General features: G+C 37.9%; 1 long non-coding RNA gene across 1 annotated transcript; it reads right to left on the bottom strand.

The window, feature by feature from the left end:
• Positions 1–1,274: 1,274 nt before the first annotated feature.
• On the bottom strand, positions 1,275–23,479 carry LOC140501952 (uncharacterized). Its single transcript, XR_011966446.1, has 3 exons — positions 21,681–23,479; positions 18,416–18,649; positions 1,275–2,582 (listed from the first exon to the last, which is right to left on the bottom strand). It is a non-coding gene; the product is annotated as an uncharacterized lncRNA (long non-coding RNA).
• Between the last annotated feature and the right edge of the window lie 4,163 nt (positions 23,480–27,642).

Here is a 27,642-nt window from a genome sequence, read left to right as displayed (position 1 = left end):
ATAGGTAACATGCCTTATAGCAGGCATTCTCAACCTTTTCAGTCCCAGTATGCTCTTATACTCAAAAAATTATTGAAGATTACTTTGCTTGCTTGAAAATTATTGAGGACCTCAAAGAACTTTTTTATGTGGGTTTTATCTGTCAGTATTTACTGTATTAGAAATTGAAACTGATAACATTTTAAATTATTTTTTATTCATCTTAAAATAATAATAAACCAAGTATGTTAACATAAATAACGCATTTATAATGAAAATAACTACATTTTCCAAAACAAAAATATAGTGAGAAAAGTGGCATTGTTTTATACATTTGTTGCAAATTTCTCCAATATTTGACTTAATTGAAGACAGATGGGATTGTCATATCTGCTTCTGAATTCAATCTGTTGTGATATATGTTGTTTTGTTTGAAGCATATACAGAAAGTCCAGCCTTACATAGATATATAAGTTGGAAAAAGGAGAAGCATTTTAATAGGCAAAGAACACCTTGGAATTATTATGAAAACAGATGACCTCAAGAACCCCTGAAAGAGTCTTGGGGACCCTTAGGGGCTCTCATTCTCTAAGAAGGAGAACACCTTAGAGGAGAGAACCCTTGTCTTATAGAATGCCCGTGATTATTGAGGAATCAGTGGAAAAGGCACTTCCGAGGCCCTCCCCTCAACCCTTGGAAACTAAGTCACTCCTCTCCAGTCCCTATCACCCTTTGGACTTCCCTCTCCTGAAATTCAACTCTGTTGTCAATAACTATGTCAGTTGGACAAGTTTCAGTCTGGCTGCCATCTTATGAGGCATCTCTAAAGATACTGGGAGTTGGAGTTTGCCCTACTCAGGAAAAGATGAAGCTATTGTGGACCTGGAACTACAGGGCAGAGTTTTCTGATGAAGAAGCTGATTTTATCTGACTTCCAGAGACACAGAGGAGAAAATCAGAGAGATTCAGTGAGGGTCAGTAAGGGGTACAGAACGCCAGCAGCAGAAACAGTAAATGCAAGTAACAGCAGATGAAGGATATTTTCCAGGAGACCAGCTCTGAGTCTTGTAGTGACTGGTATCTTTTCCTTTCCTTAGGTTACAATTTGGCTTAAAAAGATCAAGGAAAGAGGGAAAGAAATATGCCCAACAAGAAAAGTTGTTGGAATGACTGTTAATTTTATCTCTCTGTCTCTGCCTTTCACTTTCTCTCTCTTTCCTCTCTCTTTCTCCCTCCCTCCCTCTCTTTCTCTCATGCACACACACACTCTCTCTCTCTCTCTCTCTCTCTCTCTCTCTCTCTCTCTCTCTCTCTGTCTCTTTCTCTCTCTCTGTCTCACTCACTCTCTCAACATTCTTTACCATTAAGTATTATTTGTTTATTATTTAATCTTCTAAATTCCCTTACATGTTGCTTGCATTTTAATGATGAATTTCTACATAAAGAGAAGATAATTCTATTGTCTCCTGAATGAGTGTCTTTGCTATACACAGCATAGATAAGGAGGAAAGCCAGTGGTTAATTGGCTACAAAAATTTAACTGGCTGGAACATCTCATTTCCAGTATGGCAATCAAAGCATTGCCTGGGCACTCAAAGCTTTTATGAATATTATTTATAATCAGTATTTTAATCTTTTTAACTGTAGAAAAAAAGAAACCAGGTGAAGCCAAGATCTTTGTCCTAGACTCAAATTCTCATGAGTTAATTTCTTGATCACCCAACCAACAGCACATTGACGGATGGGATCTTCAGATTTTCTTCATCTGTCATAGAGTCATGCTCTGAGCTGACCCCAGTGGGTAGATATAGATGTGGTCAGTTCAAATCAGTTCCACCCATTCTTCTAAGGACTCTTCAGCCACAGCAACATCTTCTGGCGTTTGTTAGCAGTTGCTTCCTATTTGTAGTGTAGTAGACAAAGCACTGGGCCTAGAGGCAGAGACCCAAGTTAAAATCCTATGGTATTGCTCCCTGGGTGACTCTGGGGGAATCACTTACCCTTTGTTTGCTTCAGTTGCCTCAACTGTAAAATGGGGATAATGAAAGTACTTCCCTCACAGAGCTGTTGGGAGGATCAAATGACATCATATCTGTAAAGCACTTAGCATGGTGCTTGGCACATAGTAGGTACTATGTAAATTATTAATCCATATTCCTTCCCTCTTTTGGTGCTCAAAGAAACATAGTTTTCCCACTCATTCATTCACTCAACAAGCACTTGTGGGTTACCTACTCTATACTAATAACTGGTGATACCAAGATTTAGAAATTAAATAATTCCAACCCTCAAGCAGCTTACACTGTCCTTCCAGTACAGGGAGGGTACAAACACATATACAGAAAAGTTAACATAAAACCAAATACAAAGTAGATAAGTTATGTGTAGGAGGGAAAGAACCGACAACTGGAGATCGATAAAAGGATCCTGTAAGAGGGGCCCCTCAGTGTTCTTCTGTAAGAGGTAGAGTGAAAGGGGAAACATCCCAACAATAGAAGACGGCCCATACTGAGGTCCAGAAGAGGAAGGTGCAAAGCCGAGAACTCTTGGCATCTTCTCCAAGGCTGGTTCCTCCTTTTCTTAAACTCTCTGACACATGGGCACTAGGACATGAAGCACATTAAAATTGTTATTTCCTTTTATTCCCACAACAACCCTGGGAAGTAGGTTCCTTTATTACTCCCATTTTACATATGTTTAAACAGAGGTTAAATGGCTTACTCAAGGTCACACGGTGCCAAGAGTTGTCACACTCCTTGCTCCTCGTTGTCACTTTAAGACCCTCCTTCTGCCTCTATCACTCAGCCCCTATTTTTCCTCCTTGAAAATTCACCCCATTCTATCTATATCCTCATTGGTGATCTCTACGGAAACTCAAAATGGCTCTCTGTCCTCCCTAATAAATTCTTCTGGCTCAGTCCTCTCTACTCCAATCCTTTTAAATATCCTCCCCACCCCTCCACCCCACAGTTTCTCAACCTTCCTATATTCAATGATCTCTATCTCAAATATATCTCAATCATCAATAAAATTAGTTCTAGTTTAGATCCCTTTCTTTCCATTACCCCCAACCCCATTCCCTTCTGCCCTACCTAAGGTGATGGAATTCCTAACTAAATCTCTGCTTTGGTTACTTTGCTGGCTAACACTGAAATACCTCCACTCTATCTGTTGAATACCTTCCCATTCTTAAAAACCCATCTCAAATGACATCTCCTCCAAGATGTTTTCCCCTAACTTCTCCATCAGTAATGACATTTTCCTCCTCAGATCTCCCAGAACATTTTATCTGCAACTGGGTGATGGAATCAGGAAGACCTGAGTTCAAATCTAGCCTCAGATACTTAATAGTTCTATAACCCCAGGTTAATAATATTTTATAATGCATTTATCATATGCCAGGCACTAGGTTAAGCACTTTAGAATTATTTTCTTATTTGATCCTCACAACAACCCTTAGAAGTAAGTGCTATTATTATCCCTACTTTACAGATGAGCACATAGAGATTAAATGACTTACTGAAGGTCACACAGTTAGTGAGTGGTTTAGACTGGATTTTAACTCAGGTCTTCCTGATTCTTGACCTGGTGCTCCATCCACTGCACCACCTAGCTACCTAGCTCTAACCTCTGTCTGCCTCAGGTTCCTCATCTCTAAAGTGGGGACAATAATAGTACCTACCTTCCAGCATTGCTACAAGGATGAAGTAGTTGTGATTTACAACTTACTAGTTGTGTACAGTGATGGACATATCACTCACCTCGCACAACCTGTCTCATCTCTTTGTTGTTCAGTCATTTCAGTTGTGTCCAACTCTCTGTGATCCCATACTGGAGTGATACGCCATTTCCTCTTGCAGCCCATTTTATAGATGAGGAAACTGAGGCAAATAAGATTAAGTGACTTGCCTAAGGTCACATAGCTAGTAAGGGTCTGAGGCTGGACTTGAACTCAGATCTTCCTGACTCTAGGCAAGGTACATTTATCCCACTGTGCCACCTAGCTGCCCTTTTTTCTCAACTCTACTATGTATCCTACTTCAGAAGATCGTTGTGAGGTATGTGTTTTGTAAACCTCACAGTAAATATATGAACATGAATTATTATTATTGTAATTAATAGCAATATTAACATTACTATGACTGTCATACTAAAGTTTAAAAAGAAAAAAAGTGAAGATTGACACAAATGGAGATACAAAAGATGGGCATGAGCAGGCTGTGTAATATCACAAACAATGAATTATAAAAGAGGATAATGACATCAAAGAAATGCATGACCAAAAAGCTAGGCTAGTCATGATAAAAAAAAAAAAAGGTTGCTAGAAAGAGTTTATGGTCAAACAAGATATAACAAACATTATGAAATGTGAAATGGATAATTCTGATTACATTAAATTAAAAAGGTTTTGCACAAACAAAACCAATGCAACCAAGATTAGAAGGAAAGTAGAAAGGTGGGGAACAATTTTTACAGAAAATGTTTCTGATAAAGTTCTTATTTTTCAAATATATAAAGAACTGAATTAAATTTGTAAGATTACCAGTCATTCCCCAATTGATAAATGGTCAAAGGATATGAACAGACAGTTATCAGATGAAGAAATTAAAGTTATCTATAGTCATACAAAAAAAATGCTCTAAATCACTATTGATCAGAGAAATGCAAATTAAAACAACTTTGAGGTACCAACTCACACCTATCAGATTGGCTAATATGACGGAAAAGGAAAATAATAAGTGTTACAGAAGATGTGAGAAATTTGTTGGTGTTGCATTGTTAGTAGAATTGTGAACTGATTCAACCATTCTGGAATGCAATTTGAAACTATGCCCAAAGGGCAAGAAAAAATACATCCTTTGATCCAGCAATACTATTACTAGGCCTGTATCATAAAGAGATCATAAAAAAGGGGAAAGGACCTACATGTACAAAAATATTTATAGCAGCTCTTTTTGTGGTGACAAAGAATTGGAAAATGAGGGAATGCCCATCAATTGAGGAATGGCTAAAGAAGCTGTAGTATATGAATATAATGGAATACTATTGTGCTTTAAGATGATGAGCAGGCAGATTTCAGAAAAAAACTGGAAAGACTGACATTAACTGATGCTGAGTGAATTGAGCAGAACCAGGAAAACACTGTACACAGTAACAGCAGCATTGTGTTATTAACAACATTGTGTTATAGTTAACATAGTTAACAACTATGATTGATGTAGCTCTTCTCAGCAATGCAATGATTCAAGACAATTCCAAATGATTCATAATAGAAAATGCCATCCATATCCAGAGAAAGAACTATGGAGCCTGAATGCAGATCAAAGCATACTATTTTCATTTTTTTTTTTTTTGGTTTTTGTTTTTCATGACTTTTCCCTTTCATTCTGCTTCTTCTTTCACAACATATCTAATGTGGAAATATTTTCAAACTGCACATGCATAACCTATATCAGATTGCTTACCATCTTGGAGGGAATAGGAAAGAGGAAGAAAAATTTGGAACTAAAATCTTTTAAAAATGAATGTTGAGAACTGTCTTTACATGTAATTGGGGAAAGTAAAATACTATTTACTTTTTTTAAAAAAGGTCCTAGAACATTAGGGTGGACCCACTGTAGAAAATCTATGAAAGATAAGGATAAGAATCACACAGGATTGGGTAAGCATGGCTAGGTTTTTATTTTAATTCATTCATTCATTCATTCGTTTGTTTGCTCATTTATTGGTGGACTTAGAATTTTATCTGAGCTTTTTATTGAACTCTTGTCAAGTAACTCCCTCTACTCCACTAATACAAATTGGCACCTGGTATACTGTTTTAAGGAGTTGCCTGGAATACTAAGAGATTAAGTGACTTGGGGAAAGAAGGATGACAGAAATCCAGAGCCACAGCAGCCTCATTGCCTTGTTGCAACCAGAGGTCACCTTGTCTCATAAAAATGGTAGAAATAGAGATGCAAGGGAATCTCAATTAGAGATTGAGTCCAAATCCCTCATTGTGTAGATGGGGAAAATGAGGGCCAGAGTGGTTAAGTCACTCAGTCAATAATCACTTTTCAAGCTTTCAACTTGTCCAGGGTCATATAACAATTATGTATCTATGGTGGGATTTGTATCCAAGTTTTCTTAACTCTAAGTTCAGTCTTCTATTGACCATAACACTGCCTATCCTGTGTCCCTTTCTCTACATCCTCTAAGTGTTCTCTATCAGGAGTATTATAAAAGGTCAGTCTTACATCACTACTGAGTATATTGCTTTTCATGATTAAATATCTTGCAAAACACAACTTCATTATGGGTGAAAATGTCAGGTCATTCTCCAGCTTTCTTTTTACCCCTTTGGTCCTACTGCATTACGTCCTATCCTGGTATGTAGTCCTTAGCCCAGGCAGGGGCTCTGAGGATGTTTGATGAGCTCAGCTCATCAGAACTAGAGCATGGATGTCCTCACTCCATCCTCGTGACTACAGTAAGATCTCTTCCACCCCACCAGTTGAGATGAACATGAAGCAAAACTCATGGTTCTTCATACAATTCATCATTCTTTATCATCTATTTCAGTATCCTAACATTAAATCCCTTTGTGTGATCTGTATCATAGTTGGATGTATCTGTTTCTTCAAGTTAAAAGGCAGGGACCCTTCCTTCTTCTTTGTCTTTCCCTTCTTGATCCTTCCAGTCAAACTAACAAATCCATCCATTACCCAGATGCCTACTTTAATCTCCTTCATCCACCACCAGATTTTGCCAGTCTGGATGCTCTCTCTACTCTCATAATGTCTCTTACATACTAAACTGACATTTAGGAATAGGAACAACTTCTCAGCTCAGTAATAAAGATGAGGTGGGTAATTGTGGTTGTAGTTAGTGGGAGGGCTGGTTCTGGATCTGTGTTCTTTCAGCTGCACCCCAGAGTATCCCAACTCTGGTATCTAGTTTAGGACAACATATTTTAGGAGGGATAATGAAAAAATGAACGTATGTTCCTTGAGGATAAGACCACGACATTTTTGCCTGTTCTTTCTCCCTGTTGCATAGAATAGTGCTTATAGATAGAAGTATATATGTTGAGTTCAGCCAAAATTGAGTAAAATGATCAGGATGATGAGGCAACCCCAAAACATGGCATAAGACAGTCAGTTGATGGACCTGGAAATGACTAGACAAGACAAGATTGGGGGAAAGGGGCAGCAGGAAGGGAGAGTTAATGGGATAGCTTTCTTCAAATTGTTTGTTGCCATAAATGATCATCCTGTGGAAGAAGAACCTGCTCTTCTCAACTCAAGTAACTCAGTTCACTTACAGGTGAACTGACAAGGAGGTAGATTTTAATTCAATACCACTAGGTCTCAATTAGTACAAATAATCAATCCTGTTGAAAAGATGGTATTATTCAAATTTGTGCTCCGCATCTCTATTAGGCTGGGGCCAATTATCATAGTCTACATGTAATTACATGTATACATATATATGGATATATAAGTATAAAAGGATATATAAGTATAAATTTGAATAATGTGACCACTTCACAGAATTCATTAGTCACACTAATTGGTACTTCACTGCATAAAGATAAATTCCTTAATAATGAGAGCTGCCAAAAGATGGAATGGGCTGCCTCAGCAAGTAATAAGGTCTCTTGTACAGGAGATCTCCAAGTGGAGATTGGATAATGATTTTCTGAGATGTTGTAGACAATATTCATGATTTGGTAGAAGATGAACAAGACTTGGTCTGCTAGTATTTAAATGGATTATATAGCAATCCTCATTTAAGAATATCAGCGAAACATAGTTTTGCCAGGACCAGGACATTCTTAGGTGCTCAGGGTCATACCTATCCCTACTTCTGTGCCCACATTTATGTGGTTTTGCCTTCTAGGCTGTGCTAATATTAATCACCATATGTGTAAGATTTCTGCAGGAAACTATTCAACGTTTCAACTTGAGATGCCACAAATGCATCTCCTTTCACCCCTTGGGGAGAGGGGGTGCACAAGTAATCTGCTTCCACCATCTGCCCATAGTGAGAACGAGTGACCCCTCCAGCTCTATGACACTGGTAGCAAGGGGCCCTTGTCCCAGGGCAATGACTCTTCTGAGGATAGGAAGCATATAATTAAGCTGAGGACACAGGAATTCTGAGGGATTGAGAAATATACCAGACTCTGGGTATACAAAGGAAGGGAACAGTGAATCCAGAGTCCCTTCTGTGGCACCACAGGAGCAGATACCATCTATATTTTGATGCTATCTCCTCCATTAGAATGAAAGTTCCATATGAATAAGGATGGTTTCTTTGTACTTGTATCCCCAAGGCCTAGTACAGTGCCTGGCACATATTAGGTGCTTAAAAACTATTTGTCAGTTGATTAGTTAGATACACTTCTTTTCCATGGTATAATTCCTCAGTCACTCTCTTTTTTTTTTTAACTGGAAACCAAGATTTGATGCCCCCACTTCTCTTAACTCCATGTTCACCTTTCACTTCTAACCAGTTTCCTATTCTCATGGGTCTGGTGAGGAATAGAAATCTCCCATTTCTCCCATCTTCTGCCTAATGCAAACATACAATGCTTTGAAATTTCCCTAAGGCTTTATTGCTTGTAACAACAGGGGCCCAGCAAGACAAGGTGAGGTGTAGAAAGAGCCATTGTGGTCACAGCATATAGAATTGAATCCCTTTCTATTTACTGTGTGACCTGAGCATGGGGCCATGGCCAATCATCCTGACTGTGTTTTGCCACTGGATTCCCATGACTATGGGGAAGAGCATGAGGCTGGGAGATATCATTGATGCTCTTCAAGAATGAAGGATGAACTAAGACCTGGACTTAGAGGACTTAGCCTCTCTGGGCCTCAGGATCCTCAATTTGAAGGAGTGTATTAGATTTTCTCTAAGGTCCCTTCTAAATCTAATTCTATCATCTTAGATGAGGGTTAAAAGCCTCTTCATCCTATTTTCTGGCTTTCCTTTTTTCACATATAAAAGCTGTAGGCCTCTGGGGAACATAAAGGACCAAAGTGATGTTCCACTGCAAATCACATTGAAACACAGACTAAAAATGTCTGGGGGACTTCCTTGTAGGAACAGTGTTAGGAACCCTAGAGTAAAGAACAAGATGGGACCCGTGAAACAGGGTATCTAGGTGGAAAAATGGGTGAGAGACTGGGGTTTCCATCACATGAGACTAATCTGGGTTTAGGGAAGCATCACTGATGCAAAGAAAGGTAGATAGGTCAGGCATCTAAGCAAAGGACTGCTGCCTATATGAGTTTACACACTCAAATCTCATCACCTCAGATTTAACGCTTAGGAGCATACATTTAGAGTTGGGACCTTATAGGACACCCAATCCAATCATTTTATAGATGAAAAAATGAACTCAAAGGGGTTACAGGACATGTTGAAGCTCACACAGGTAGGAAGCAGTGTAACTAGAACCTTGTCCAAGGGTCTCTGACTCCAGAGCCAGGACTTTTCACCTGTTGCAAAAAGTTTAGATGTATTTCAAGGTTGCTGTGATCTCATTGAAGTAAATTATCTCTTAGCAAGTGCAAATCTCAACCTAGCCATGCTTTCTTATCCTGTCTAGTTCTTGATTTCTGTTAATTCTCTACCTCCACCTAACATGTTCCGCCAGGGGTATGCTAGCAAATGTTTAATAACCAGCTCTTAGGAAACACAGCATCTCTTTTAAGTTTAATCTACACTATTAACATTTTCTCCATCACTTTTTTACACAATCAACAACACAATAAATCAAGCCTTGATTTATAGCATTAGTCAATTTCTAGATGCTCATACTTAACAATAAATTTATTATTAATTATGTAATTAATACTTAAAATTTACCAATCAACTCTCTCTTGAGCAAGCAGGTTCCAGCACACCTCAGCCTATCCAACATGGTAGAACATAAAACAGAATTTTTAAAATATAAAGCTATTGTTTTGTATAGTTCTAATGAAGTTATTGGAGATTCACAAAAAAATCAGAAGGTTGTTTTGTTTTTCCTCCAAAGGAAAAAAAAAACCGCATCTTTGCTTCTTGAAAATAACAGATGAGAGTTTTCAGTAAAGCACACATTTCTCCTACTGGCAAGCACTTAATAAGCCCAAACACCTGGCTGCTGTTCTTTCACCACATGAGTAGCTCCCATTTGCCAGTTGTTGAAGTAATTGAGTCTGATCTGTTGAGATGACAGATTCTGACAAAGAGTATAACCCTATCATTAAGGGGAGGACAGATTATAGTCTCTACACAGGACATTGCAGCACTCTTCATTGTGTCCCCATATGGGTCCGTGAAATACAAGGGCAAAGAAACAAGCTGAAGATAAAGTTAAACAGTACGTTAATTAATGCCTCTGAACTCCCAATGAATCATAATAGATGGTCACGTTCACGTTTTCTGTAACTTCTATATAAATGCTCAGTTTCTTTCTGTCTAATGCATAGACTTTCCAGTGGCAGCATGGACATCGATTTTACCATGCACAGATTTTTACCTGTTCATTAAGTCTGGGGACTTTTCCTATTTTGTTTTATTTAATATTCATTTCATCTTTTTGTCTTTTACTGGGATTTCTTTCTTGCCTTTTTTTTCAATTCTGTTCTTTCACCACTCTTTTTAGAAATTACTACATACATGTATATGGGGTACCATCTAATCTGCATATTCTATATTAGTCGTAACTTGATACCAATTAGAGAGAAGGCCACTTTAAACTAATGGGACATTCGGCAGAGATTATTTTTAGAAGTGCAGTATCCTTACTTTTAAATGGAATAATTGAAACTAAGGGAAAGTGCTGCCTAAAGTAGTTCTGATAGGGACCTGCTTTAATGATGAAATAAGAATGACATAATGAATTTACTGGTTAATTTTTCTTTAAGTAGGTTCTTTAAAAATGTTTGAAAAATCTGTTCTCTTAAATATGCTAGCTTTTGTCCCTTCATTCTTATTTGTTGTTGTTATTCAGCCATGCTCAACTCTTCATGACTCCATTTGGGATTTTCTTGGCAAACTTTATACTGGAATGGTTGGCCGTTTCCTCCTCCAGCCCATTTTACGGATGAGGAGACAGAGGTAAAAGGGGTGAAGTGACTTGCCCTGGGTCACACAGGTAGTAAGTGCCTGAGGCAAGATTTTAACTCAGCTCTTCCTTAGCATAGAAAACCCTTAACATAACAAAACATTTTTTTACATCTTTGTCCAAAGATGTAACAAAGTAAACTCTAGACTCATAAACTTCAACGATATTGGGGTTCCAATTAGTAGGTTTTCTACATATACAGAAGATTTCAATCCCTCTCCATCACCATCAAAGAATATGAATGCCTTAATGAAATTAAGAAGAGAGACAGAAACCAAGACAAATTAAGTAAGTCTACAATTGATAGACTTACCAGAATTGTTTACCAGAAACAAAATTTTCAACTGCCGATGCAACTACAGTTTCAACTCTACACGTTTAATGTTCTGTTCATCAATTAAAGAAAGCTAATCTGAATCAGATGCTCATGTTCAAGGAATACAGCCATAACAAATCAGCGATCATAATTAAAAGTCCATTTCCGTTCTCTTTGGTGAGCAGTGAAATGATCCAATATATTCAGCATTACTGGACCTTTGCATGAGTGTGTGCATGATGGGAGGATTCTGGACTATTTCATATGGGTTTTTTGGTCACTCATATTGCATCTGTCTCTAATAAGCTCATGTTTACATGTATACTTTAAGTAGAAAAAAAATCTACTCAATGTGACAATCAGGCACATATCCCAGTGGCATTTACACTGCTTGTACATAGTTTCAAAACATGTGCCTTTTCCATTTGGGTTAATGCCATATTGCAAATATTCAAAGCAGCATTTCACTGCACTACGGAATTTGCTCCTCCTTGAAGTGGAGAGTCCTGCCTTCCTTTTCACGTTGCTCACCTTTCTTTCCCTTGGCGTAACTTGTAAAAGAGTTACTGCTTGCTTCTCTGTAGGACGTTCAGGCCTTTGTATGGGACCACATGAGGGATCACACACTAATCATCTATTTTCCTCCCCTTCCTTTCCTAATTCTAGGGTGTTCACAGTGACTTGATTTCAGAAGAAAAATGGTCAGTAGAAGAAAAACTATTGGTCTATAGTGGACGTGGAAGTGAGTAGTGAGTGGAAGGCAAGCCAAATATATTCTGGACATATAAAGGACACTGTGGTCTGCTGTGGTATGCGTTCAATATGAACCTGAATCTTTAGGTTCTACCCAATGTCCACCCCAGACTGAATTCACCCACCTCCTGACCAGCCTAGAATGGCTTCCAATTTTGGTCCTTTAACCTGCTGTTTACCTGAATGGTTTGCTAGACCATGATCCAATCACCTGCTTGGTTACACTAACATTGTCTTTGGCTTTAGGCCACCTTTTCTTCTGATCAATTTGGGCACAGAATCATGATAATTACTATTCCTGGCATAGCCTAGAAGGATTCCAAACCATTGGAATGCATTACTAAAGGGGAATGTGGAATCTCATTCTCAGGAGATTTTTATAGAGAGGATAATGAGAAAGTGCTACCCTGCCTGGAATTGGAGAGTATGGGGGAAGGGTAAACTGCATAAACTCTCAAAGTCCTTTCTGATTTATTAATTTATGATTATTATTAATCCATACTCTCACTTCATTAAATCCTATGAAAACACCTTACATATTCCTGTATAAAATATCAAAAATCTGGGCCCAGTATTTGTTTTACATGAAAAGTAAAAAATAAGACAGTTTGGACTTCTGTTTGACCAGGTAGAAAATTGAATTGTGCTCGCATTTTCCTTCTAAGTGCCATCCCTGAAGATGAAAATAATACGTAGTGATCTCATGTGCAGTTATTGACAGTTACATAAGAAAACAAACACATCACCTACCTGAACAGTCATATTACTGCAAACAGAAGTGATAAATTCTATGAGTTTTCAGAAACTGGGAAATTGTCCACTACTTATACTCAACTAATGACTCTTTGGGTCATAAGGTCCTGAGCAAATGCATCAGTAAGGTTTTCTAAGAAGTACAGACTGGATCCTCTGTCAGGATGCTTTAAAGGGAAAAAAATGACATAAATGCCAGAGATGCCAACGTAAAAGCAATGCCCACTCACTCCCTATGACTTGGTTATCCCTGAAGATGCCTGGATAAGTTTATGCAACCACAACCACTACCACAGAATAGATGCAAGAAAGTGGATATGGATATGGATATTATCATAGGAACCATCAACTTACAGAATTATTCTGCAAATACTGAGATCTCTTGAGTTGGAGCTCACCCAGAAGCTCAGCAAAATCTACAGCTCTCAATGAACTTTTACATAAGCTCCTGGAGGGCAAGAACTGTGACTTATTTCCTCATTATATTCTTAGCAACTTTTCACATGGTAAGCACTCAATATTTTTTTTTACATTTCAAATTTTTACATTTAAAAATTATGTATTTCATTGCTGAGTATGGTGACACACACTTGTAATCCCAAATGACCAAGACACTCAAGCAACTGGTTCCCTTGCTCACAGGAATTCTGAGTTTCAGTGGACTAAGCCCTCAGGCAGCCAAGCTAGCATTAGTATGGTAAGTGTTTGGGAGAGGATAGCTGCCAGGCTGCCTACTGAGAGGCAAACTGGCCCAGGTCAGAAACAGAGCGCGTCTAATTTTCCAGGTCTATCAGAATTGGTTTGAACCAGTGAGAGCTATAGCCACTGCACTTTCAGCCCAAGGGTGATGGGAATACCCAGTCTCATTTTTTTAATATTAAATACATTGTGACAAGACAATGTACACAAATTACCAGGAGTCAGAGCACCCCGGCTTCAGTCCTACATCTGACACGTACTGGATGTGTAAAAACCCTAAAATAAGTCATCTGACCTCTGAGGGCCCCAATGCAAAGTCTAAGAGTATAATTTGAAGAAAAATTACTAGGTTGCATTGATAAAAAGACTTTCTGTAATAAAAGTTTCCAAAACTGGTGAAGTAACAGGGATATATACATACATACATATACATACATATACATATATAATATATACACCCATAGATGAATATTTGGATACATGCACAAATACATAGAAATATAGTATAGACATGTAAATGTAAAAATATATGTATATTTAAATACATATAGCATATCTTGTTCCCACATGTATTTATGCAAACACATGAGTGTACACATATATACCTGAGAACAAGATACTTTTATGTGACTATGGAGATATGGGTATTACATAGAGTTTTCTATGAGGAAATAGATACATTACAAATAATTGTCATCTTATATTGGTTTGAGACATGATCTCTTTTGTCCCTGACACCCAGGGAGACCAAAGTATTGGATAAACACAAATGCTCAAACTATTATATGATTTTTAAATTGGTTCTTTGTGATTTTCCAGATTTAACTATTCTGATTAACCCAATCCTACTTCCTAGACCACCCTCTCCAAGGATCCACATATAGCACAAAGTAAAATCAAAGCAACCAAAGAAATTGGAGAAAAGAATGATAGTTTAAAAACACAAATCCACACTTTTGCTGGCCTCAGCTTAACAGTGGTGGGAGATTTTCCCTGGCTTATACTCATACCATGGTTTAAGTGGCCACATGGCCTTAAGAAATCCAGGTCTCTGGAAACAAATCCCTTTTAGGTGAAAGATGAGGGGAGAGAAAACTTTCCATTTCCTAAGAGTTCCAAAATACATATTAGTATTTTCTCGACCAGTTTTTAAAGAAATGCTCAGCCCTCGGTACATCCTTTCCATAAGCCACACAACTAACTGCCCCCTCAGACCAGCAACTTCTGATATCACAAGCTTCACAAACTTTGTGTTACAGCTCCTACTTGGACTACTCAGCTGCTGTTAGAGTGTCACTGCATTAGGGTAAGTGTGGAGGCTGGCTAGAGAGAGGATCCACAAGTCTGATTATCACGCAAATGAGTCTCCTAGAACCCAGGCTTCCCTATGGAGGCCATCCAGAGCAGTTTCCCCAGTGAGGCTTCTACTGTCACTGGGAGAAAGTTAAACATCTTCTCTTCTGACACCAGGAGCTATAGAAATTGGCTCTTATGACAGAGATTAGTGGGTAGCAATGAATCTTTCACTTGGGATAGAAATATCATTTTATTTAAGAAAATAGCCATACATAATTGGGCTTCTGCCACTTTAAATTTTAATGGTGAGAGTAATATGGAGGCTTCTGGAACTTTAAATTACGCCTTTCAGAGGTTTCACAGTGAATCTTTCAATTATTCTTCATAAGTACTTTCTCAAAGCCTGTGCCACCATGACATTGATATCACAATTCAAATCTAAATTCAAAACTGACTGCAGGGTTATGAGCTACGGCTGGTATGAATGAGGGAGCTGACTTACTCTATCACCCACCATCAGAGCAGCAAAAGAGGAAGATTCCTCCCAAAGCCATGTGTGTTGTTTGCCAAGTATTCAAATACCCAAGCAGGCAAAACCTCATAGGTTTTCCCACGTCGAAATTAGCAATGACCCTCTATTTTTCCCATTAGCATCTGGCTCACCTACATGATTTTCCAGTGGGTTTGCCCGACTGATTCAGCTAGAGTAACATCCCCAGTTAAGTGCTCTCTTGCCAGCTCCCTTTCCTCACTCTGGCAATTGGTTACAGTATGTGCTGAAGAATGGTAGCCTGTTCACACAAAACAGTGGGAGAGATTTTTTGAGTAAGTGTTTCCTGTGAAGTAGATCTGAAATAGGGGCTGGACTGACAATCCTCACAGAAAGGCAGGGGGCAAAGGGAGTCAGAGAGTTTTACTTAAAATACATTCATTAAGCCACCGCAAAAATGGAATTGGAAAGAAAGGAGAAAGAGGAAGGTTTTTTTTTAAATTTTGGTTTCATCTTAATATATCTACCTTCAACTTGTCTTTTCATATCTTTTTTATATTTTACTTTCACAGTGATGGAAATTATGTATTTAGTTATGTTCATGCCTAGATGGAGACTGCTTCGATGCTATGAGTCCCAGCTGACTCTGCCCCTTACTAGCCGCGTGACTCTGGGAAAATTACTTAAATTCTCCACACTTCAGTATTCCCTTATGTAAAAGAGGGGTTTTCTGACCCAAAACTTTTCCCAGAAGCAAAAAAAAAAATCCCCACATCTTTTTAATACCAATATTCCACCAGTCTTGATGTATGACTGTAAGACATGGAACTCAAGAGCCTCCAAAGAATTAAAAACGATCATCACCCACAGGGCAATGGAGACATACATTGTGGACGTGAGCTAGCTATAACATGGAGCTAAATAAAGAACTTTGAAGAAGAGTTGAAATAAAAGCTGTCATCAAGAAATGTATAATTAAAAAAGATGTAGTGCTCATGCAATAAGGGCAAAGGGTAACAAGTGAACAACTGGTAAGTCCGTGGTGTCAGGAGAAAATAAGAAACTCCCTAGCATGTTACGTGGACTTCCTATGTTGAACTTACAAGAGGACATGACCAAGAGTCAGCCAGGATGGGCAAGCATGAATAAGTTGCAATCTGCGTCATTTTGAGGCGATATCCCACAGATCTGTTGAGTGAAATCGAGTCCTGTCCTACCTTGCCTTGCAGAATGCCTGTGAGGAAAATATAAACTCTAAACTGCTATATAAAGAGGAGTTCTGGTTTTATTATTTGTCAGGTGTCCTCAACAGTAAATAGGTCACCTTCCAGATAAAAAAGCATGCTTTCTATTTATTTCTTTTTCCTTCTTATAATGAAACCTATCACAAATTTAAAGTTCAATTGTATTAGTGAATCAGCTAATGAAACACAAACCTTATTTTGAATTTTGAGGGCCCTACATGAAAGCTCCTTCAACGATCAAAAGAGCACTTGTAGAGAGCACTTGAGAGTTTAGAAGGAGTAAGGAACTAACATACAGCCATGGAGAAAATAAAATCCTATCTTTCTTAGCTCTTAATCACTGGACATCAAGATCTATGTCTCCAGCAAGTTGATAGGTTTCCTGATCCATTTCTTAAAAGTTTAAGTCTTGAATTGTTAATTTCCCATAATGTGTTTATTTTGGACAGAAGGACAAAGTAAAAGGAATGTTTTAGGACCATTAAAAAGAAAACTAAACACATTGGAATGGTGAATGCTTGGCATAATATGAGCATGTGCTACAAGGAATTCTCAGCACAGAACTCCAGAGGCACCTTCATCATGACCTGAGATAACCCTGCTACTCACATCCTTGATTTTTCTTTACCTTCAGATGAAGTAGAGTTTAAATATATCTCAATTTCTTTTTGAAACTACTAAATAACATTTCCCAAACTGAGATGGGGAATATTTCCTAAAAGCAAGATAGATAAATGGCATTCTACATAATTTTGTCTTCAAAGTACATTAATCCAACTAATTAAAATCATCAGAGAGCAAGAGTTGTCTAGGTTGGTGTTTTCCAATATTGGATTATGGCTAATTTTTACCAGTCCACAAAACTTGATCCTTACTTTCTTAAAACTTATACACTTTAAAAACCAACACTGCTTTTTGCATCTCTCAAACCATCAAAACCAGTACAACTCTGAAGGACTTCCAAGAGCAGTCCTTAGTAAAAAACCAAAACATTTTGCTAATTTGCAATGTGTTTGGCATTGGAAAATGTTAGGCTAAACTCCTTTTAAATCTAGTATTCTATTTGTAACACTTTGGGGTTATTACCCCAACCCCAATCCCAATCCCAACTCATACCAGTAGTCTAGATCCCCAAAAGGTGGCTGCTACTCCTGTGCTCACAAGTTTAAAGATCTTTCCAATTCTATGGTTCATGAGCCCCCATCACTGTGCTTTTCCCAGTGGTTATCAATTAGTAGTCAGACAATCAACTTTTAGAAAAAACTGTTTACTAAAGTGGTATAGTGGTAGCTATAACATGGAGCTAAATAAAGAACTTTGAAGAAGAGTTGAAATAAAAGCTGTCATCAAGAAATGTATAATTAAAAAAGATGTAGTGCTCATGCAATAAGGGCAAAGGGTAACAAGTGAACAACTGGTAAGTCTGTGGTGTCAGGAGAAAATAAGAAACTCCCTAGCATGTTACGTGGACTTCCTATGTTGAACTTACAGGAGGACATGACCAAGAGTCAATCAGGATGGGCAAGCATGAATAAGTTGCAATCTGCGTCATTTTGAGGCGATATCCCACAGATCTGTTGAGTGAAATTGAGTCCTGTCCTACCTTGCCTACCTAGAAAAAAATGTCCATCAGCAAGCATATTAAGCCCTTGCTTACTATGTACCAGGCACCGTACTTAGCAAAACATTACCCCAAAAGTCTGGGACACATTGCCCCACAAGAATATACAAGGGAAAGGAGACTCAAGCTTAAAACCCATGAAAAAGTGAGCAATTCACAAAACCTTGAAGTTCTTTTGCTTGAATCCTCAAAATCTTCTCCTTGGGCAGATGTCCTTTTCTGGTGGGATCCTTATAGAGTCTTGAAGCGACTCTTCCTCAGTCTGTCTTATTTGTTCTTGACACCTCATGTAAACATTGCTGCCAACCAATACTGTTCTAGAGACACTGCTAGGATGATGGTGGGAAGTCTATATCCTCTGACAACCTTTCAAAGTTCCCAGTGATCTCCTTTGGTCCTGGGGAAGAAAGGTAAAGAACATCAGTGTTCTACTCTTTCCTCCACCCCAACCTAATCCTTCTCAGGCATTTGATTAGTATTTCTCTCTCTCTTCTAAGCCGCTAGAAACTTAACTGCCCCATTCAGAGTAAGCATGCAATTTTATACAAAACAGAGAGGACATAACTGGGTATATATTAGTTTAATGCCTTTGGTTGATTACTTGCTTCAATGGAAAAGTTCTCACATGACAAAGATATCAGAGCTAGAGTAATTTGTTGTTACTTTAAGTGAGATAGAGTGATTAATGTAATGAACTGACCCCCAATCTTACAACCTTAAGAACTATAAAAAATGTTGTATGGTAGCGGAAGGAGAAACTGAAGTAGGGAATAGTTTTAAAATTGTGTGGAAGAAAGAGATGTTATGTTAGTCCTTTTAAAAGAACTTGTGGAAATTGAGACAAACATTATTAAGCAACTTTAGTCGTTCAAACTGTTGTGCGGGATAGGAAATCAAGACAGCATGGGTAAATTTTGACTTAAAATTCATAAGCCTTAGTTTCCTTTTCTCTAAAATGGAGAGTACAGTAATATCTAAATCACTTTAAAGTTGCTAAGAAAAAAAGAGCTTAATCGAAAAAAGATTCATGTTTTTGGGATGCACATTTCAGTACATATAGTCAGATCTCAATTGTAAGTAGAAGAAACAGGCATAAAAGGTAACTACATATTAAAAAGTGTCTTCCCCAAACCCATGTGGCTTTCTTCAATTTTGACTCAACCCTAACTTAAGATAAACCCCAGTACTCAATACTCAAATGAGTCTATCATCTCAATGATGTGAAGGTTGCTTCCCATGATGCAGATTACAATCTATCCATGGCAACTTATCCATTACAACCTACATACTCTGTGCGACTCTTGTCTATGTCTTTCCAAAAGATTATTCTGAAGGGTTCACTTCTGGAGCACCACCTCGCTTTCTCTGGACATTTGGAAGATGACAATTATGGTATATATACCTAACATAAGATCCACTTAATACGAAGAAACCAAATCTCCATATTAAAACATAAAGGCATAATTATACATCCACAGTAATGAATATGAGGCTTTATTTGTGTTATTTAAGCAAAACACATATCATAGTTCATAGGTGAATTGCTTTCTCAGGCATTGTGCATGTACATAGAAAGACAATAATATTTTTTATCAGTAAAGTTTTATTGTTCCAAAAATCCAAACCATTTGTTTTCATAAGTAACATAATGAAGTAAATTAAATATCATACAGAATATATGTACTTTTGGATAACAGAATGAAACAATAAAAGTATAATTTGCCCAAAAGGCACAATGTTTTATTTTTTTTCTAAATACCACCTGCTTCAAAAAAACAGTGAAATGTGACCAAGAAGTGGTGGGAAATACCCAAAATTACAGGAAATTGGTAAATATACATGACTGTCTTGAATGTGATGAGATGGTGCCATTTTTTAAATTACGAAATTCTTATTCTCTGCATAATTGCATTGTTTCATAGTACATTATATTTTGAGGAATAATTACATAATTCTCTATAGAAACTAAGAACCATTTCAAGAATGTAGTAATCAGAAAGACTAACCACTGTTGAGAATTTTTTAAGACAAAGATATTCTTATACAAACTTTCAGCCAAATATGATTCGAGTCTACTCCCTCACTGTCCCAATAGAAACCCATAAGAGTTGCTATTAATTCCTGTTTGCCTCATACTTTCAAGGCAAGTTGCAAGGCTTATGGAGCCTTTCCAATATGAAATAACTGTTATGAACAAATTTTTATTAAGTGTAAAGAGATCTAAAATATAGGTTAGATTTTTTTTCTGAAATCAGCTCATATGTCTACATGGTCTGATTTGAGAGGTACCAAGAGAAAAGCCTTCTCCAGCCTTATTGCAGCTAGACAGTGTAGTGGAGGGAGTACTAGGTCTGGAGTTAAGAAGACCTGAGTTCAAATTCAGGTTTAATTTTGTTTTAGTTATATGACCATAAGCAGGTAGAGTTTATCGTCTATCCTCTGCCTGCCTGTGTCTCTATCTGCTCAGTGTCCTCAATTGTAAAATGGGGACTGTAATAGCAGCTGTATCCCAGGGTTGTTGGGAAGATCAAATGAGATACACAAAGTGCTTAGCACAATGCCTGGCACATAAGAAGTTCTTAATAAATGCTTCTTCCCTTTTCCCTCACCTCCAGCCTCCCAATCTGCCATAGGATTTCCCACTTTCACTTCCATCACCCAGGGGTAATGCTTCAAGCTTTTATCAGCTACCTCCTGATATGGCTGAGAGGAATGAAGAAGGTGGATCCAAAAAAAATGCTGGAAAGGTTATTGGAAAGGTTCCAAAAGTAAATTTTGCCTGTTTCACAACTTTGCTGAGAACAGCCCTGAGACTCATCTAAGCCCTTTTTACAGTGTTCAGGTGCCTACAAAAGGATGATATTTCCAGGTGCTCTGGTAGGGACAGAGTTTGTATCATTTTCCTTGGGGGAGACCTGGAATTTAACTATATGTCCCCCTAGAAACTTAGACCCCCCCCCCAAAATTGGACAAGAATGAAGAATTTGACCAAGCTAAAATATTATTCTGCCCTGTTCTTTGCTTAAAGGGAGGTAATTATTCAGGCACCACTAAAAGGTTTACATTTTAGGAGACAAAAATATTAAGTTTATATTTTATTATGACAAAAGACTCATCCCCCCTACTCACACTAACAATACAATCTTTTTTTTAAAAAGTGAACTCAAAACTAAGTATCAAAAAGATGCCACTTCTATAAGAAGTTTGCATCAAGTAAAGAGCATAGTTACATAAAGTTGTAGCTGCAGTCCTGATTCAAAATGAACCCAGTTTTAAAGAAAATATATAACCTCTTCCCTTCTTTAATTCAACTCACTTCCTCTAGGAAAGCTTCCATGAGCATCTATCTGAATTTGTTCACTTATCTGCTACTCAGTAGTAGCCTCAGTCTTTATGTACTCGTTTGTGGTGAATGATGTTGCACTTACTGATATGTAGCTCTGCCAATGTGACCTTCAGTTGTTTCATATGGGATGTGACCCAAATGGCAGGGATCCTGTTCTCTGTTTGTTTCTCCCAGAGCACCCAGCATTCTCAAGTCCTCGATAAAGGTTATTAATTGGATACCTAGGAAAATATATCACTAGTACATGCCAAAGGAAAATTTCTTAAGATTATATAAGAACAAGAGACATCAATATTTTTTAAATAAAAATTTCTTTACTAAAGAGAATCTCTACGCTCAGAGTTCTGCATGAGAAAAAGAGAAAAATATCTACCATAATTCATATGTATAATTGACTGATATTATTGAATTAACTCTTGGAGGATACCAAATCGTATAGAAAGAGTATGTGATGGGATAGTTAACGTGATATGAACAGAAACAGCATGACAGGCCATCCCTACATGACACCTCTAGCCTGTTTTAAGCACTGGGGCTTTGTTGTAGAAACAAGAGTGACAGAAAGGGGCTAATAAACATCATGAGTGTAAACATGAACAGGTGAGGAGGACAAGGCTCTGCACTCTATTAAATCAAACCACAGTACTTGATAAAAGCAACAAGCACTGACTTATATTTAGAAAATTGTTCCATAAATAATATGTGTTTTCACAGCAGTCACAAAGTCTAGAATTTATGTGCTAATTACAGACCTCAAATCATCACGCAGATTTGCAATTAAAGCTGAAGTATTTTCACATACAATGTGATCCGCCTCTTCATAGCAGCAGATACGAGATGTCGGCTAATATCCACTAGTAAATTTGAATATTTTATGTTTGGAAACAATTGTTTCAATTTATCTGTTCCCACTTTTGATATTTTTAAAGCTGAAAGTGTTCTATACCATGCTGACTATTTCATTTTATTATTCCTTGGCAGGCCTCTATCTATAGCAACGAAGGTGGAAAACGACAATTGGACACCTGCAATAGAAATGCAAAGGAATCCGAAAAATTTTGTGTGTAATTGTCTACTGTCTGTAACATATAGGCTGTTTAAATTAAAAGGGGGGGGGAACAGTTTTAAAGCCATGGGCTAATGGTGGAGTAATGTAAGAATGCAAATTTAGGAATGATGTTGAATAATTCAGTAGCTTGTTATGTGATTAGATCTGATTGGTTCCCACTAAGATGTGGCCCATAAAAATGATTTCCCTGGGTAGCATTGGTCTAAGGGTGGGGGTTTATGATGTCCATAAAATGGGAGAACAAGACTTACTTGAACTAATAATATCATGGCTAGGCCAAATGATTGATGGTCTTTAAAAAGGTGCAGATTGGTTTCATCTTTCTTCAGATTTTATCACTGACTTGTTCTTAGTCATGTGCAATCAGTAAGGCCAAGAGAGGTAACAAGTGTTTGATGTATGAGACTTGAGTCACTTTTGTCAGAGCTACATTTGTTTTAAGCCACACTCACATTTGATACTCTAAAATGTATATATTCTTTGGGTTTATTTGTATCTTCTCCCCAGTATTTGTTCTCCATGCTGGGGCTGGGAGCCAGGGTAAGGAGAGGGAGGACTCTCTCTAGGTAAGGCAACAATAATCATGTTGCCCCAGAGGTAGAGTCAAAATACCACAGATCCTCCTGGCTGGAGAACCCTTCCCATTACAGATGAAATGGATCAAAGGACTGAGCATGGGACAGAACCTTCCTGGGAGGGCCTTTCTTCTTTGCCGTATTTGCACATCATTCAAAATACTACTTACCTTTTAGAATATATTATCAATTTCAATTCAATCCATCCTGCACAATCTGCAGCAAGCCACAAAAGCTCTTTCTGAGTCAAAAAGAAATTTCAGGAGGGGTGGGGGGGGGGGCGAGGAGGAGGGAATGTGAAGAAACACATTTAATTTATCCTGTTGAAAAGAGACCATTCTAAATGGTTTCTGAACACTTTTGCATCTTCTTATATACTGCAAATCAGCCCAGATATCTTAATCAGTGGCTGGAAACATATCCTTATCAGTAACACATTCATGAAAGATTGTATGTGTGTGAGCAGCAAAATGTTTGGCAGAAGCCCAAGAATGAAAGAGAGAGAAGGAAAGAAAGAAAGTGGTAAAGGGTTGGTGGAATAGCTTTGTGTTTCAGCTCGATTCATTCTGGGAAGTTTCTATCATCTCTGTTTGTTCTGAAAGATAATAGACAAACATGAGAATGTCAGATTTCTGTGACTGGCTCTCATCTATGTATAGATAGCTATAGGTATGACGCGAAATGGAAATAGACCTATATGTAATTATGGGGGGGAATGCATATATATATGCAAACACACATATCTCTTTACACACATCTCTTTCTATCTAAGCCTTCCCATCCCTGAAGATTTTATCTCATGCTGGGTTTAATGCTTTTCTGTTTTGACAATTTAAACACTGTCTCAACATTGTTTAACAAAATCAAGGGCAGTTCTTGGCAATTAATTTCTGCAGTCAATAGTCTTCTCAAACTGGGCAACTCCCCTTGGAACTGGGAGCCACAACAGCCAGGGCTGTGTGAGTGAAAGGGCGAGACAATTCATTAGACGATCCTTGCCGCAACTCAAAGTGGCGGAGGATGTCAGCCCGGGCTCCCGCGCTTCAATACTAATGAGAGTCATTGCATATTCATAACCCCAAATACAGTCAGCTTCTTGTAAAAAAAAAAAAATAGAGAGAGAGAAAGAAAAAAAAGAAAAAAACTTTTGTTACCCAGGCTTCATGGCAAGAGCAGAGCCCCGCACTCTCCGTGTCGGGAGGCTTCCGCCAAGTGAGCTCAAGAGCAAGATGGATTGTTTCGCAACGCAGCCTGACAGGGAACTAAGAGATGCTGCCCCAGGGGCCTGAAACTCAGCTGAGTTTGATTACAAGACTCTGGATAATCAAAGAAACAAAAGGGGTGGCAGGGAAGGGGCGGGGAGAGAAGGAGAGGGAGGCTCAGAGAGGGAGATTTTTTTTTATTTTAAATATCCACAGATACAACCTTCTCTATGGAGTGTTGAGAATAGCTACTTATCTGTGAGGAGTTTGCAGTGGTTCAGACCCATTTTTATCCTGATGAGGAAAGGTGCTGCGCCCAGTAAACCTGTCCCCACATTGTTGGAACTCCGTTCCCCGTCTCAATAGGTACAAATCCCCACTGGTGTCTGGAGTTTCCCCGTCGTTATCACACTAAGGCTTCGAGAGTTCAACCTGTCAGACAGGAGAAGCAGCCCTGGCGAGGAGGGTCTCCCTAGAATCCAGTGCCTCCGGGGGTCTTTGGTGGTTGTTTTCCTGTTTTTTTATCATTATCAACATGAGCTTTGAGACCCTAGCATGACTATGAGCTTGTCAATAAAACCAATCCCCCATTTCTCTCTCTCTCTCTCTCTCTCTCTCTCTCTCTCTCTCTCTCTCTCTCTCTCTCTCTCTCTCTCTCTCTCTCTCTCTCTCTGTCACACACACACACACACACACACACACACACACACACACACACACACACACACACTTCTGCCCCCACCCACCCCCCATACCTGTCTGCAGGGGCAGCTATTAGCATCCCCTGGAGTCAGAGAAGGAAATGTTACTTTGAAAAAGCCTTAAGCATTTTCTCACTCATAATGATGTCTTCAGCTGGAATGCCAGCACACTTCCACATCTTTCTGACAGGCATACAAGCTCTAAACTACCCAGAAAATTAAATAAAACAGGACATCAAAACAAAAGTTTCTCAATCTGATTACATGGGAGGTTTCTAAAAGTTACTTCCAAATGGCCTTGTGCGTAAATAGTTTCAAAGCTAGAGAGAAACTGAGAAATATTAGGTGATATGGGGAGTGGGGGTTCTCATCAAACTGTTTTAATATCCTCCTCATTTGTATACAGGCTTTGAAAATAGAAGAATTTGTAGTTATGATTGATTGAGGTAACTGATTATCCACAGATATTTTAAGTGTTGAGACATTAAATTGTCAGCCATATCAGTTTGATTGCAGTACAACATGAAAACATTGACTTTTGTCTAGTTAGAGAAATTTATTTTTCCCAGAATGACAATCCTTTAAGTAAAAACCAGGCAGCCTGCCAGCTTTCCATGTCATACATTGAAGTTTGCAAATGCAACCCATATTTTCAAGTGTTTTTCAAGGTTCAATGAATGGTGCATAGGTCCTTTGCAAATAGTCTTGTAATAAACAGATTCCTGCAGAATGCTTCATTCTTTAAGCCCTGCATAAAAGAGCATTTATTCATTTTAAATGAGTAAAAAGCATCATGGTTTTGCATTCAAGGAGTATAGTATGTAGTTCAGAGCTCTTTACTTCTGAAAAGTGTTTCTCTAAAAGAAACAGTAACCCTCCTTGGACCACCACTATCTGAACAAGTTTGATTAATTTGTTTTACAAGCCTGAAGTAAATGCTCATCATAACTGCCAGTAAGCTGACAGCTTTCGAACAGAGCCTTTGTTCCAAGAATGAGTAATTTGTGGCATCCTCTTTAAGATACCATATTCAAAATTGAGGAGGGAGAAGATATCACATTCAAGAGAATTCCACTCAAAACATGATTGCTGCAAAATCAGCTTTGCATTCTGGAATCCTAGCTCTATCAGTCCTGTCTGGCAGAATAGCAAATCCCATTTTATTTGTCTCTGTTGCTTGTAAGAGCACCTGTCTTTGGCAGAAGCATAGTTCTGCTTTACACCCAGTCCATTAGAAGAATCACAAAATGTCAGATGTCACCTATTAAGGCCTTTCAATAAAATCCAGCAACAGGGAAATTATCACTCGTCTTAATGATGATTATTTAAATGATAAGAGAAGGAAAAAAGAAAAAAAAATGGATGTGGTTGGTAAGCCTACTAGAACACCAACATATTTATACATTAAGTATTTTCTCAACCTTTTATAAGGACAATAATAAAAAAAAAATACAAGACTTTCCATTCTTAGCCTAACGACTGAGTTTTCTGCGTAGGGGTGTAGATAATAATATCTGGTATTGTGGAAGGAATAAACAGCCCACCTAGCCAGCTGAGCATGGCATCTGAGCAGAGGAATAACATTGCTTTCTGACCCCTAGAGGCAATTAGCTTGAGTCTTGAAGCATAAGATTTGATTTCCCTTCTTATCTTAGCTAAGAGAGCTATAAATATTATTAGTGGTCATTAAATTATCCAGTCCCCTTTTCCTTTTAATCCAACTACCACTAGTGACTCAGTAGGGTCTGTGTTAAAATTCTGGAGGATATCATGTCTGCACACTGCATTAAGTTGCCTTTTCTCTTCCAAAAGTATTTTTCTCTTAGTATAACATTCCCCCATTTCAAGTGTCCCCCAAAAATTAAACATGGTAGAAATGACTATTTTCCACTTAACCCTTTAACATTTTAAAATTCTGTAGTGAATGTTTTCCTGTCTTTTTCGGATCCCCAGCCAAGACATTTTCTTGATGTCTTGTCACAGAACAATAATAGAGCTCTTTATTTCTGCATTATTTTGGTACTATAATGTCATTTTCATTATTATATTATTACCTCCTAAATTGTCAAAGAAGCACTTTCAATCACAGATTTTTTATATGTGATCTATTTTATATGTAAGAAATTATAGCCCTTTTGCTCTTATTTTAAGAGATATGTATTGTGTAAACATATGTATACTTTTATTGAAGTTTATTGTCATTCCTTTCTAAATCTGTTCATTCTCTCACTGCCCTCTGTAATGTCTACTTTATAGGAGCTATGAAGACACTATCTCCCACAAACAAGTTGTACCTAGTGGCTAGAAATTCTAAATTCTCCTTTTTTTCTAATTCTATCTTTTATAGTACACATGAGATAATTTATTCCATTTCCTTTCTTGATTTCTTTCTTGATCATTCTTTGAAAGAGGCTAGAACTATTCTCTTCAGTCAAAATATACTCTGTGCAACACTGGACATATTTATAATAATTCTAATTCATTTCAGTTACTACCT

Source organism: Notamacropus eugenii, chromosome 4 (assembly GCF_028372415.1).
Source record: "Notamacropus eugenii isolate mMacEug1 chromosome 4, mMacEug1.pri_v2, whole genome shotgun sequence".
NCBI classification, from domain to species: Eukaryota; Metazoa; Chordata; class Mammalia; order Diprotodontia; family Macropodidae; genus Notamacropus; species Notamacropus eugenii.
This window is presented reverse-complemented; position numbering and strand designations above follow the sequence as displayed.